Consider the following 16,187-nt stretch of genomic DNA (forward strand, 5'->3'; position numbering starts at 1 on the left):
TGTGATCCTCCCATGTCCTCTGAGAGTAAGAGATCATCTGCAGTTGTTGGAGACCAGGTAGGTCAGCATTGGGCTGGCATTAGGTTTAGGAGATAGCCAGCATTGTGTAATTTCCTTCCCATTCTGAGGAATGCAAATGTCTGGATGTCAGGGCCTTGAGGACTGACATTCTTGTCACCCATGTTAACTTCTAATAGTGAACTGAAAGTTCAAACGGAAAATATAAGGGATTTTTGTTCACTCTCTGAGGTCCTCTGACCCTGCTTTGCACAAAGATTGATAGTGAGGTGGCCCTACTGTGCTGACTGGCCCTCACATCATTTAGCAGTCTGTCACAAACTGGTGTTTCTGGTGTTGTAAGCAGAGTAGTAGTCCTCACATGGGACAAACTGGTTCAGATTGGGTTCTGGTTCAGATTGAGCTTTTCCACATAGAAACTCTAAAAGCTGCTGGTCACAAATGTGCAAGTATCAATTCATATCACCAACTTTCCAAGAAAAGAGGTGTTAATGAAAACTACATTACACTGGTGTCTGCAAGAAGCACAGAATCATTTTCTAATACTGTGTATACACATAACTGGACAGAAGTCTGTGGTTCTGCAGACACAGACACATAAAACATCTTTGATTCTGACAGCAGATTGTCCAGCTTGCTCAAGTTCCATAGAAGATCACAGAGTTTCCTATGATATTTCTCATGTCAAGACACATTGCTATAAACACCTCATGCATAGAAACTGTAGAGTAGTTGCATGGACAGTGACATCATTTCAAACTATTTTGTTATACAATTTCCCCACCACAATACAGGAGAGAATATGGGAGGGATGGAGGAATTGTTTGCACCTGGTGAGTTAATACAATGATCATTTTGCAAAATCATTAGCCTGTGGAACCATACAATTACAACTACAATAAACATTAACCAAGGAAAGGAATAAGAGACTATACTTCATTGATCTAAGGACTTGCAAGTTAATGAACCTGGCTAGCTATGCCAACTTTTCTCCTAATTCAGGATGTAGTACCAAGTTCATTAGGCAGTCAAGTATAACTTCAGGATCATCAGCCATTGGAGACCACTGGAGAGACACCTGGGACAAGAGAACGCAAGTGCCAGTGGGAGGAAATACAAGCTAATGACTCCAGAGAAGTAGTTATCATATATATATTTCTTCTGAAAAGCCTATCTAGTATCTGAAATATAGTATGCACATAGAAACCTTTTCTGTACGCAGGATGCATGGTATTTCAGAGGAAATATCCCCTCATGTGTCTGGTGCTAAATAAAGAATGCTTGTTTCTTAATGCTGCATTGGTGTTAAAAATTTTTATTGCACTGATTTTTGCTAAAAAATATGCCAAGTGAACTGCTCTACTAAAGCAGCTTTTTGCAGAGTGCAAAATTAGAAAAGGGTACTTTGACTGGAAGGAAATATTTTTAGCCATGTGCCTCAGCAAAGGAGTCGTTCATGATGCTGTTCTGTAAATCCTGGATGGATTCTCTGAGAATAGTCAACTGTGTGATCTTCATCTGTGGTCTTTAATAGCTGGGAAACAGTGTGCTGTGATGAATGTTGCAGTTTTATTCTGCAGACAATAAAGAGCACCTACGATCTTAGGCTGAGGTATAGTGACAGCAAGCCTCAATTCTTTCTTCATTTATGAATTACCACCCTGTTATTTTCTTTCTAGGTGTTGAAGCTTTTATGCCATTAGTGCTTTGGCTAAAAACCATATGTTTGTGAATACCTTCATTACTTTGTTTTATTTAAGTAAATATTCTTATTACAACAAGTATTTCAAACTTACGGTCCCATATTTACTGCTTTTTTGGAGATTTTCCAACTTATAAAATGCTGCAACTTTCTGCAGTTTGTTGTGATGTCCGAATCACAGGCACACATCTGTGCAGGATCTACCATCTCTTTGTGCCTCACCTTCTGCACTTACAACACTCCCACAATTATGGTTTAAAGAGAGAATACATACAAATTATTCAAATGTTTGCCTTCTTGTTCCTTTGGGTGTTGCCAATTCCTAACCAACCTTTCCTAAATCAAACTCATAGCTGTTTTCAAAAGGGACTCTTCTCCAGATACACATCTATGTTGGCAAACTGACCAGCTATAAACCATCAGCAGAAGCCACATAGCAGAGTCTATATAAAAATTTAGTTTAAAAAGGCTCAGTTAGACAAATAATAATAACTGACATATCAGTAGTCTAGGTATTTCAAGTTCCTCACTCGTCTTCCCTGGAAATCCTGTTGAGTAAGACAACATTTTGAAAAGATTTGTCTCTTTGCAGACCCCAGCTAACTTTATGATTAGGTGAGCTGTGCTGCTATTAAAATCACCAATGTGTGTATACATGAGCCAACACAAAACTCAGAATGCAGAAAGCCCATAACTGGGACAATTTCCAAGCTGCAATTTTCCCAAACACACTATGCTGCAAATTGTCTATCTTTTGAGCTTTAAAGATGAAGACAAGTGGCTAAATACATCTGTATATATATTGCCCATTTTACCACTGAAGTCATGAGTCCCACCACAAAAATGATGGTTTTGTTTAAAAATTATGAAGTCTGCTTTTTTTTCTTAGTGAAACAAATGTATGTCTAGTTGCATTCAGAGCTTTTAATCTCCTTAAACTGAACTTTTGACCATATATCAATGTAGCTTCTCTTTGTTTTGTAAAATATCATACTAGGGGAAAAATCTTGGGATGGAGAAAAAAAAGCATCATGTTAAGAGGAAGAATGTTGCATAAAAGTGTTGCACAACGTGGGAAGAATCAACTCACTCCTGTCATTGATGATTATTATTCTTTGCAATGTGTTTGCTACACTAAATCTGCCTGGTGATCTTATAGTAGTTAGGATCTAGTTTTATCCTCTGTGTCATTTGCATGAAAATACTGCAAGCCAGTTGCACCAGAAAGTACTTTTGCTGATGAAATCTAAATGTACAGCCTGCAGTTCAAAGAAGGCCTTTAGTGCAAAGCCAGTCCTGTGGCCAACAGTGAAACTGCGATTATACTCAGAGCTACCAATATATCTTACTTAAGTCAGTGTCTGTCCTTTTCTTTCCTTTCCCACAAAAAAAAAAGAAAAGAAAAGTCAATTTGAGTAAAAGATAAGTGCATAAAACTGCCTTTTCCCCATTCTTGTACTCATTTATGGCACATCTTCTCAATCACTATGTTAAAAGTAAAGGAACAAAACATTTCAGCTAACATATGAAGCAAAGATTGACAGGCAAAGCTTGGTAGCCTTAGAAGGAGATTTCCTAAAATATCTCAGTAGATCAAATAACTATCTTACAATGAAATCAAGGAAGGTTTGATAATTGTGCATGGGAGTACATTTATATCTTATTATTATGTAAATACATTTAGAAATCCAAACTGCATATAGGCTTAGGTGCTATGAGATGGTAGTTGGTACAGTGTTAATTTAAAATTAACAGGCAGGACTGAAAACAACCTGAGATACAGAGTAAAAAAAAAACCACATTGAGTTATAAGAGTAAATCCAAAGCTTGAAGGAGCAGAACTTTTCTTCTCAAAGGTGCTATAAATGGTCTGAGTGGAGGGAACTGTGCCTTCTGTTTCCCACATGGGCTGGAGGGAAAGGGCATCGACAGAGAAACATGGTATTTCAGATTAGTAATTTGAGAACAAAACAAAAAAATAAAGCCATTTCATTCTGTGCATCTCTCTTAAGCATTAGTGCAGTTTGATACTAGCTGAGAATTCTCTTCAGCCAGCTGTTTTGAGTAACGAGTTAGCTCACGGAGCTAGCCCTTGCTTGTAGCAACCACAGATGTGAATCTGAAGCATCATTTAGCTCTTGATAAGTAGTCTTACACTGCAAATTTCCAGTCTCAAGTGGGGAGGCAAAGCTAATTCAAGAGGGTTTAACAAGGTGAAGCACCCTTGGGTCACAACCTCATGCAGCACTACAGGCTGGGACAGAGTGGCTGGAAAGCTGCCTGTCAGGAAAGGACCTGGGGGTGCTGGTCAGCAGTGCCTGAACATGACCCAGCCCAGGTGGCCAAGAAGGCCAACAGCATCCTGGCCTGTATCAGCAACAACGTGGCCAGCAGGACGAGGACAGTGACTGTGCCCCTGGACTGGGCACTGGTGAGGCCACACCTTGAGTGCTGTGTCCAGCTCTCGGCCCTTCACTACAAGAAACAGATGGAACAAGTCCAGAGAAGGGCAATGGACCTGGCAAAGGGTCTGGAACAGAAGTTGTATGAGGAGCAGCTGAGGGAGCTGCGGGTGTTTAGCTTGGAGGAGACTCAGGGGAGACCTTGTCAGGCATTGCAGCTGCCTGAAAGGAGGGTGGAGCCAGGTGGGGGTCACTCTCTTCTCCCTGACAACCAGTGACAGGACAAGAAGAAACAGCTGTGCGGGTTGAAACAGCTGTGCGGTTTTTCTAGGTTGGATACTAGAAAAAATTTCTTCTCCAGAAGTGTTGTCAAACATTGAAACAGAGTGCCCATGGAAGTAATGGAATCATCATCCCAGAAGTGTTAAAAAAACATGTAGATGTGGTGTTTGTAGTGGTGTAGTGGTTGAGTGTGGTGGTGCTGGGTTAACAGCATTCAATGATCTTAGAGATCTTTTTCATCATTAACAACTCTGTGATCTTCTAGCTTTGTCACCGAGTTTTAAAAAATAAACTCCATTACATATATATATATATATATATATATATATATATATATATATATATACACACACATACACACACTGAGAATATTGACGCTACCTAAATGTGAGGATTTCTGAATGTAAAATAGTTATTTTTTAAAAATCTGTGGAGAGAAAACATAACAAAAACAGAAAATGAATACATGTAATTAGTGGGGCAGGGTGCTTTCAAACCATCTTTTTGAGAAGGCTAAAGTGGAACATGTAAGAGTTTGAAAGAAGGTTATTAATGAGACTTTGACTCTCAGTTTATTTTAACTTGGTTTGTGCTTTCAGTGTGCAGCATTTGAAAAAAAAATAAATAGGTGTCTAATGGGATGTAGCACCAACTAAAGTGATACCTATGATACCTTGAGAACAATGGACCACACCTGAATGTGTCCCTACAGCATTTTCAGCCAACTATTTGCCTATCTCAAAGATGCTCCTCTTTAGGTAAGACATTATTTTTTTAAGTGGTAATACAGTACTTCAGAACTTAAAAGCTTATTGAAGAACATAAGTTCAAGAAAAAAAAAATCCATTTCAGGCTAGTTTAAATTACATGAAAATATCTTTTATTATGTGCTTATACTTAGGATCTAATCTCTATCATAACCTTTAAGGTGTTCTTTAGTGCAAAGCATGGAAAGAAAAATATATACTTGCAATTTGTATAGACTAAGAGAGAAGCTTTCATGCAGACTGAAATTATTTGACATGCACTTAGGCAATCTATATCTGCTGTCATAGAAAACAATGACAAGCTACCTGAAAACACAAGAATACAAAAGAAAAAATATCAAATAGGGAAGTCATAGATAGGGACTAAGTATTACTTATTTTTTTCTGCCTTCAACTATGGTGAAAGGTCTTTATGGATGTATTACTGAATTCCTGATTTACCTGGTAGTTACACCTATATATTAGAGACTGAGACTTTCATGATTTGAGGATAATTATTTTAAAAAGTTTGTCTACTAGAGATTAAATACAAACTATGGATATTATAGCTGTCCGGGGGATTTTTATATATAATTGCAAAGTTGCTCTCTCTCTAAGCCACCTTATCACTCATGTACGGTGCTTAGTTTAGGTCTAAAATGAGGTCACAAAATAATTTAAATGTGCAAATACTCTTTGTATTTACAAACTTGTATTCAGGCTCTTGGTGCAACCCCTCCCAAAACTAAAGAAACATTAAAATAAGTTATCTGGGATCCAAAAATGGAGAACCCAACAGCCTGGCTCAGTGGTGCCTTTACTTCAGTGATGAAGTTTTCCTGAGAAGGTCCTGCCTCCCTGCTTTTCCTGGCCTGCTGCTTTGCGCTTGTAGGCCCTCCCACATTCCTAATCACTGCCATACAGCTGTCTGGGGGCTTAAGAAATTATCCTGGTTATGGATCAACCATTTCTTCCAATCTGAGATCCAGATATTTCCAGAAGCAAATCTGCTCTCCCTAACTGTTTCTGTGTTTACACTTCATCCTATCATTGTAGTGTCTGAATGCCATGTCATTTGACAAGCCTTACATAGGTCCCATCTTGCCAGAATTAAGGGATGGAACTCACCAACCATTATATCTATCATAAGGAAATCAGATATGGGGGCGTGGGGGGTTGGGGGGGAATAATTCCCAGTTAATGGATAGTTACACAAGGTGGCCCAGTACAATACATGAGGCTCCAGTACAGTACAAACAATAAATACTAACCAAAGTAACACCAGCTCTTACTCATCTTTTCCACAAGAAAAGAGGAAGTGGATTCAAGTGGCTACCTTGTCTGCTTTAAAAAAGCAGCTCTCAGGGTTAGGGTACAGTCCACATGAACTACAATTTTAGCTACTGCTGAAGACAGTGGTCAAATGGTTTTACTCTTGTTTGGCTTCCTGAACTGACTCATCTCACCACTTCACCCATGCAGTTTGCTCTAGTTTTTGTGCACTGTTTACCCGTCCAAACATGATAGTTGTACCCTATCTCATACATCAGAAAGCATCAGCATTAGCCAGAATGTGTTGGTTTAATTTGTTTGGGTTTGCTAGTATTAGATTTGAGGGTAATAAGTTCAAGGGCAGCTACGTGATACTGAGGAAGTGTTTTGTTCAGTGACTTGGCACAGAGCTTCTGAGGACAGACAGTATAGAATTCCTTGTAGATGCAGAAATTCAGCAATTTCTACATCAAGTCTGTACCTCCTGTTTGAGCATTTCTGCACTGCTTTTCAACAAACCTCCAATGCTGGAGATGAAGAATCTCTGAGAAAATATGACTTCCAGGCAATAATTTGCTTTATTTTTAAAAGTTCTTGCATTACTTCAAGCCTGAATTGAACTAGTTTTGACTTCCAGACAGCAATTCTTCTTGTACTGTTGGTCCCTTGGCACTGGTGTCTATTCTGTACAGCTGTGGAAACAGCACAAGAAAAAGCACTTTTATAATCTCTTATTTAACTATTATCAGTCTTAAATATTGCTGAGATGTACATTCCCATAAATCTTCACCTCTTCCTAAGGTCTTCTTCACCTCTTCCTAAGGTCTCCAGAGAGAGCTGTCAGGGCAGACACCTTAGGTGTACCTATAGAATTTGTTGCTCTGCAAGGTTCATGCAGTCACACCCCCAAAACCTGGAATGATTTTGTTTTTCTGAGAACAACACACTCAGCTTTATATGTATTATGCGGGCGTGGGAGGGAAGCTATGGGGTGGAGTTTGCCATTATCTGAAGTGCTAGACGATGGCCACAGCTAGACAAAAAACATCAGGTGGTTGCAACCACAGCATAGGAGTGACACCAAGATGTCTGTTCTTGGATGCTCAAATGATCCATCAGCCTCATCAGCAGACATGTAATCTGGGATGATTTTTCTAAGATTTGACTGGAACAATCAGCTGGTTTTATACGCTTTTGCGGGTGGAAAGTAATATTCTGTTGAATCGTCTGGGCATAAGTCATCAAAGCAATTTGCTTACAAGGTCAGAGTGGCTTCACTGCATGTTGAGAACACAGGAAAAATGGAGTCCAGGCTTGCTGGACATGGCTTACACCCATGTAAGCCATCCTGGTTGGTAGCAAAGGCTATTCCATTACAATCTCATGTACTGTGAAGGCTAAAGGGCATGCTTATGGACACCTCCAAGCCTATGAGAGAAGCTTTGTCTCAGCATTAAACTTCCATGCTTCCATGCACAAACTCTTCCTTTTCAGCCTTAGAAGATACTTGTGACATTGAGAGAACCCTGTAAGAAAACCAGAAAGAAATCCTATCAAGTGCATTTGTTTTAGGTTTAGGTATCACCAAAACTTCACTAATTGTTTTGCCCTTAGTGTAATACATATTAAACAGGAACTGACTTGGCTCAGTGTGACCATACTACCCCAAAACCTCAGGACCTTCACACACAGGACAAGCCCCTACAGGACAGCAACACTACCCCCCTACCAGGTCTGTGGCTGCATAGTGTATGTGCTGCAACACTCTGCAAATGTACGCATAACTAATATTATATCTAACAAAAGTTTATTAAATATATTAATAAAGGAATAATCAATGTCCCCAAAATTTCCTAGAAAGAAAAATCCTGGAATATCTTTCCTGGCTTTCATGATAGGTATGAGTTAATGAAGAAATAACCTTCACCATCTTTAAATAAAGTTGTGTGCTACAAGGCTTAGTAAGTTTCTAAGATATTCCCACAGTTTAGTCACATGATAAAACCAGCTGCCCCATACAGCTGCATGAATGTGTGTTCTCACAGCCAGTCATGCTGAGCCTCCTTTTGTGTGTTGCTCACTAGCAGCCGCAGCTGGGATGACAAACCTTACAAGTGTTTAAGACAGTAAGCAAATTTCATGCTCTGAATTTCCCGGTCCATTAACCTCCAGCTGTCTTGGCTCAGTGGGACATTCTACTACCCAAAAACCTCATCACACTCACCAACAGGACAAGCCCTACTGATGGCTGACCAGCAGCATTGTCCTGAAGAAGTCTGAGGCAATTATATGCTCCCACAAGACAAATTCCCTTCATAGCCCAGTCTTAGCAGGGGAGCTGAGTCCTGCCCTCTTTCCTTCCAATTCTGCCCTTTTACAACAGTGAAGGAAATGATTCAGTGAACAGGAGGCTAAACTCAAATCCAGTTATGTATTTCTCATGGTGACTTCTGTAATCCTTCATCTTTATAGGTACTCTTTATAGTCCTTTAGAGAATAGGGACTGGGTAAGCACTCTGCAAGCAAAGTCATGGCTTTGTAAATATGTACAGTCCATGACAAAAATCAACTGACTACTCCAGGCATGCTGATGCACACACAGACTGCACAACTGTGAAACACAGTATGCCAACACTCTCTGTAAACTGCTCTTTGGTCTGCTCTTACACATTGTACTGGAAAGTCTTGCTGTCAACATGAAGTGAAGCCCTTGTGAGTGGAGGTCAAATAATGACATTTTCACATGAAAGAGACCTGGCACAAAGCAAGCTTTATCATATTGCCACATTCAAGAGCTATTCAACTGAGGATTACTAGTTGCTACAAATTTAATTCTACTACAGTGTCTGAAAAGGCCCTCTCAGCCTTAGATTCCCTTATACTGATTCCTATTATATACTCTGTAGCCTTCTGACTTTATGAACATTTCTTTTTGGCAGCATGTGTTTTAAACAAGCACCATACATGTTTTAATATCATAGGTGGGGATTTCAGATTTACTGATTCCTTTTGTTTCTCTGTTTTGTCTGCCACATTTTCTAAAACTCCCTTCTTTTCCTGATTTAGACAACGTCTCCTCAAAATCAAAACATCTCATTGCTGGGTACATTTCCAAGATTAGCCAGTCCTGCTAACTCCTGAGCAGTTTCCTGTTGAACTGCACACGGATTGCAACACAATTCAGCATGAATTTGTGAAACACAATGTGCATCTGCAAAAAGTGTTCATTAATGATACCAACAGGCTTAATATATGCATACTAGTAAGAAAGGTGCCTATTACCTTTCACTTGTAATCATTCCTCCCATTTCTATTTTCTTGTTATCTTTTCAATCTTATCCAGTCTAAACTGCAATCTCTTTGGGATGGATTCTTTCATTTATCTATTCACTATGACAATAAAAGAATTACGCAGAACTAGCCACAAAATCAGGGGTGGAGCTTCTTATCACCAAGTTTCACATAGCTAAGTACTGAGCAGGAGGGAGTGGATTTTGGCAGGCTAAGGCAAAAACCAAATGGGCTTATCTTTGTCCTGCATTGTGATAAATCTTCCAGCCATATAAAAGTGTCATCCAAGACCCAGATTTCAGGATGTGAAAACTAAATGAAATATGAGTATAGAGTATGAATCACTGGGAGCTGAGTCATCAACACAAAGAGTTTTGTAATATTAAAAATTTTTCTCTCTTCCTACTGAGTAAAAAGATCCTACTGAGTAAATACTTCAGTATACAATATTGATCCTGAGTAAATCAAAACCTGATTTGCTTATAAGCACATTTGAAACCAAAGCTCACTCACTCATGAAATCTACATTCCCAGTGCAGCATAATAGTGCCCTGGTTTACACTCATATCTTCCAACTACCAGAACAAGTATCAGTCACAGCAAGAATGTTCATGTTAACAAAAAAAAAAAAAAAAGGAAATTGCTTGATCAATATAAGATTGCACAAAGCACAATGATGGATGACATGAAGATCAGGGAATGGAGTAGCTGACTTATTTCGAAGAGTAAATTTTATCTTTGCTTTCTTATATTTCAGTGTCTCCAGCATCAGCTCCGGATAGGGACATAGCTACCCTCAGAAAATGACCATCAAAACTGAAGAAAGTCTTTGCTGCTTTGATTTTTTTCCAGCAGAAACAAAGACTCTATGTTGTCCCTGTGTTCCTGTGTTCTGTGTAATCTGTGAGGTATGAATTGCTTCTTTGCCTCTAGATGCCTGCCAAAAGAAATTATAAATGGGATTGCTTTGTTGCTCAATCTTGCTCTTGTAGCTTTTAGTAAAGTGCTGAACTTCCCAAAAGACATTTTACATTACAGGTGCTTCCAGAGTGTAACAATCCACCACAAAAGAACAGAAGGAACCTTTTAGCTCCCTTCACTGCCTGCTATCTTATAGGACAGCTTTAAGAATAAAAACGATCAAGAAGTTTTCTTTCAAGTAAAAGTTAGATAAATTATTATTATAGTGAAAATGAAGTTCAAATTTTTAAAAACCCACAAAAATAAAAAAAAAACCAAACCAAAACAAACAAAAAAACCCCCCCAAAACCCCAAAAAACCAAAAAAAAACCACAAACCAAACCAAAACAACAAAAAAAATCCCCAAACCAAACAAAACTGTTTGAAACTGTAGTGTTGCCCATCAATTTCAGTTCATGGCACATACTAACAAGGAAATTTCCTTGCCTGAGTCTGTTGTTAATGAATAATCAAGGTATGCCTCAACTTTTACAGCTGAGAGTCTCATTCCTGAAAAGAACACCACAGTTTTGGAATAATACATAAAAAACAGGACACAGGCATGGGGTGCAGTTTATTGAAAACAGCTTAAAGCTTTTACATTTCTTCTGTCATTTCAAGTTCCAAAGACTATTCTTTCTTGTTTACTTCATGTTAGATAAACACATAAGGGCAATAAACACACCAGAAATATCTCTATCTGGATTTTAGCTTGCTTCTTTCTGTTTAATTTACAAAAATACAAATTAAGCATTGTTAAGTTTGCATCTCTGAACAGAAATTTTAGTTTTATACTTTTGCTGTTCAAGAGTTCTCTCCAATAGTAATTCTTTACTCTTGTCACCCTGCTCAGGTAGGGAGAGCTGGCTGGACTGAAACTTCAGTTGGACTTCCTCTTAGTCCACACAACACACATTACGAAAACATTCCCTAATTTTCCAGTGCCGTGCAAAAGCTATAACCAATGTCATATTAGTTACTAACCAATGTCATATTAGTTACATGGGAATTCTGACAGTTTTGAAACTTCCGACAGTGAATGAGGCACCAAAAGCATGACATGACATAATAACACTGCAGAAGACAATATGTCAAAGAGTCTTGTAACTATGCTCCTGTCCTCCCTGCAATACCGATGGAACATGCAATTAGGCTCTGGAAGTGTAACATCACGAGTGTTATGCAAACATTTCTTACGTGACTGTATCATTCTTATACCTGTACATTACAAATCATGCAGTGCAAGAAGCTTTCTCATTCAAATAACTTACTAATTTTATAATTTAACATTGCTGTGTGGCATTGCAAGGAAACTATACACATGATGAATGGAATGGATGGGCATCAGGAAGTGGATATCAGAATGGGATTACATGGCATGCTGTGAGGGTCCAAGTCTTGGTTCTTTTCTGATCTTGAGTTTAAGGAAAGGGTGTTTGATTTTTAAGCATCTTCCTTTATGAACTTGGATTGAACTTCCCAAGCAAAAAGTGCACAGTAGTGTGAGTTATTGTAGACCAAGGAGGCCTAAGACAGGAGTTAGGAGTATTGCAGGAACTGGAGATGAAGCCTACTAACTAAAGTTGCTCTCTCCTGCTGACTTTCTGTCAACACAAAAATGACCCCTCTACTAAATAACAGTACAGGTGTCTCCAGTTGAGTAGAAGAAATGGACTTAGATACTGCTACTGACACAGAACTGAAGGAGGGTAAATAAGAGGACACATGAAGGCACTTAAAACATATCTATGTACAAATTCATCTCAGTCAGAGGGCACTCCCAGCACAAAAGCTCAGATGACATACATAACAGGGATGTAATACTCTTGTGAAACAGAAGCAAATGATGCTTGTCACTGCGGCTTGTCACTGTAAGCACAGTCCAGTGGTATTAGGGACACATGACAAACTCTCTTTTAGACAACTATTGCCATATGTGAACTCTTTGCTACTGCTACAGCTTCCAAAGCTGTGTTTCTTCCACCTTTCCCTAAGAACAAAGTAATTATATCCTATTCAGACAGTCTATGCATATAAGCTGTGCCAGCTACATCAATAACCTAAGAATTTGCACCAGTTACATTTTCCTCCTTTCCATGATTCTAGCTGTTAACATTAAATGTAATGTTTCAGCAGGAAACCAGGCAACATCATTTTAATTAATTTCTGTGGTATAAAAAAATCTGACCTGCTGTACTGCAGCAAAAATAAGAAAGAACTCCAGAACAGATCATTAATTACCCTCTCACTACACCAAATAATTTGTTCAAATACATTCATAAGCTGAAACTTGACTTTAAAACATTTTGCAATAATTATGACACTTTGATCCACTATTCTGAAAGCATTTTCTGTTGTAATACATTACACAAAGGCAGGCTTGGATAAGAATAAGAATTGGCATCAGAAGTGAGAAGATGACACTTTGATAAGGCAAAGCACATTGCATACTTTTAGTTTTACCTCTGTTTCTTGGGCAACTAACATCCTCAAAATGCCAGTCCCCAGAGTATATTAGACACTGTCTAATATACTGTTAATAAAATATTGTGGCTACCATCAATAACATACATTTTAGGATCTTTTCTTTAAAATAATCGATCCCTGCTATGAAGTACCTATAGTGTCTATTTTCTATGTGATAATTTCTTTTGTTTTCCCTTTAAAAAAAATACCAAACCCTTGTCACTAGGTTTTACACATCCACACAAAGAGAAAGCATTGGTGCTTACAAATATTTACTAAATGCTACAATTTAGAAAATATTTTACTCAACAATGCTTACAATGTCAGCAATACAACATTTCAGTAAACAGTGGGTGATGGTTTTTCAGTAGTTAAACTTTTATGGCTTTTTAATGTCAGTTCAAAACAAGTCTCCCTCTGTGGTCTATCAGATGTGGAAGATGAAGCCAAACAGATGACACAAGTATGGAAAAACCAAGTAAAAATGCCCAGGGACTCACAGATGTTTTGAAATGTTAAATGTAGCTTCCTATATGAAAACCCTTTACATCCAGTCTGGTCTCCTCCAACAGCCACCAATACTCATTGCATCTGCTGACAAAATAAATAGATAATACATGTTGGTCTGGCAACACCTAATGACTGGTGAAAGGTGAAGGGGAAAGAAATAAGTCTGTCATTATTGGTCCACTTGAAGTTTTCTGACCATAATGCTGCCTTTCACCTCCACGAGCTGTTTGAAGGATAGTTTAAAAATTGCAGCAGGAATATTATCAGCACAGTCCCAAGGCAGACATCTTGGCATCTCCTGAACTCAGATAAATTCTGAGCTTGATCATTATGTCAAAGATTCTGTCTAGTTAGAAAAACTGAGCTCTCCTTGGAACTACCACTGCTGTTACAAAGCCTTGAAATATTTAATTGCAGAGCTGTACTTATTCTAGCTCTTAAAAAACATATATTTTAAAGCCTATTTTTTAGAGGCCCTACCCTATACCAGACATCATGGTTTCTGAGTGCATTCCAAATACCCATTAGTGTGTTATCTGATGTATTACATCACAGCCTTGCAAAAAAACTGCATTTGTTTTGGATTTTAATGTCCAAGAATCTGTCAACACCTTAACAGTCTGGAAGAGTTCAGTGAACAGTTAAGCTTATATAAAAAGAATTCACAACCAGCTGTTAGTCCTCGTGAGATCATGATGTCATCCCTGCTCACTGCCCACCGTAGTACAGAGTGGGACACTTACCTCATATACAAAGAATTTTTCATTGCAGGTTCTTACTTCCTTAGACTCTCCTGCTACAAGTATTTATTCAAGGCCTCCATTTTAACAATCACTGGGGGCTGCTGATTCCTTTGGCAGAGAGAAAGACCAATTTAATTTTGTTCTTTTTTCTCATTATCGCCTGAAGTGCTTGACAGAAAGAGCAGGCCATCCTTCCAGCAGCAGAGATTCAATGCTCAGACTTGTTCCCCTGCCCTCCCATTTGTAAGTCCCATTTGTAAGCACTGTAAGCACAGTAGAAGCTCCTGAGATGGTATCTGAACTATAGTCCTGTCATTAATCTGATAGTTAACTGGCTTTCAGAGCTGGAAAATACTATGACCTGTCAAACTTAGTATGCAGAATGTCAACAACTTGGCTTCATTTCAGCTCAGACCAGAAGATGTTGAGTCTGACTGTGCTAAGAAAGCATCTGGAGAAACTCTCAAAAATCTCTGAAAACCCCATTTATCCAGGAAAACTGCTCCATCATAGTTACAATAGCCAAAACATTCAGATAGTTTCTAGGTACACCGGTGCTTTTCACTGTAACATCAGAAATATCTTCCCGCAATTCCTACATGAAAAAATTATTATTTTCTCTGTGATTTAGTGCATATCAATGCCATTAAAGCCATTAAGAACAGACTACAACAATGCATTCTCCCTGTTCAGGAGACTTATGAAAACTCATGGGATGTAACGCTTCCTACCACTGTCAGCATCTCTTTGTTTCTGTTACAGTTTTATATCCTGATTAATGTATTTTGCCAGGTTTAACTGAAGTGCTACTGTAAAAAATTGCTAAACATTAGCCAAAGTCAAGATATTTGGAGACACAAATCATATTTCTGTGTATTTACTACAGTTACTCCTTTTATGTGCAAAAATGTTCAGTAGAAGAGATGTCCATATTTTAACCCATATGTAAGCCTCCTAAGTAAAAAGCATATGTCACTCAAGCAAATAGATTTTTACTAAACTTTTACATTAGAATGCAACACTTGATAAGCTGAGCCTCATGGATTTGCTTTAGCATTCTATCAGCTACCTCAGTCTACAAATATATCACAATTATTTGACTTAAAAAATTATAATTTCAACTGTGTTATTCAAAATTTGTTAATTTGCTATTCATTAAAAAACCCAGTGACAACAGCAATAAATACTGTGACTTTAATGAATAAATACTGTAATGCTGAAGCACTTAGCTTCTCCATGTCCAAATCCCAAGACACTTTGTTCAAGATGACTGCCCAAGATGTTAGGGCAGTTTTGGTCAGCCACAGACCTATCCTGGAGAGAACTATTCAAGCTATTTACAAATACTTACTGAAGTCAAGAGAATAAAAAAGCTGCAGCTTATCACCAACCCCATGTCAGTACTATGAATAGCCTAACTGTTGCCCTTTTTATTAAGAATTTCATTAATACCTAAATTTTCACAGTTCTGGATACACAGGAGAAAAACAAATGTAAATGCCTCAGCTCCATCATCAAATGAGCTCACAGAAACTAACAACCACTACAAATATTTAGCAAGTGCAGAAAATATGCATGAAACAATGCCTGAGAGGCTTAGTTGGTGTAATAACCACACTGAGACTTGGAAAACTGTCTTCAGTAAAGAGAACCACCCAATAACACATGCAAATTTTGTGTTCATCTTTTCTCCTTCTCCAGTTTTCTGTTTGGTTTCCTCCACCTAAACACAATATCTGGTTTCAGATAATTCCTGTTTGATTTGTTATATCACTAAGGACATTGCAGAGGTACC

The sequence above is a fragment of the Agelaius tricolor genome, unplaced genomic scaffold (genome assembly GCF_023055355.1).
Source record: "Agelaius tricolor isolate 1412-34295 unplaced genomic scaffold, bAgeTri1.0.p SCAF_4, whole genome shotgun sequence".
NCBI lineage: Eukaryota > Metazoa > Chordata > Aves > Passeriformes > Icteridae > Agelaius > Agelaius tricolor.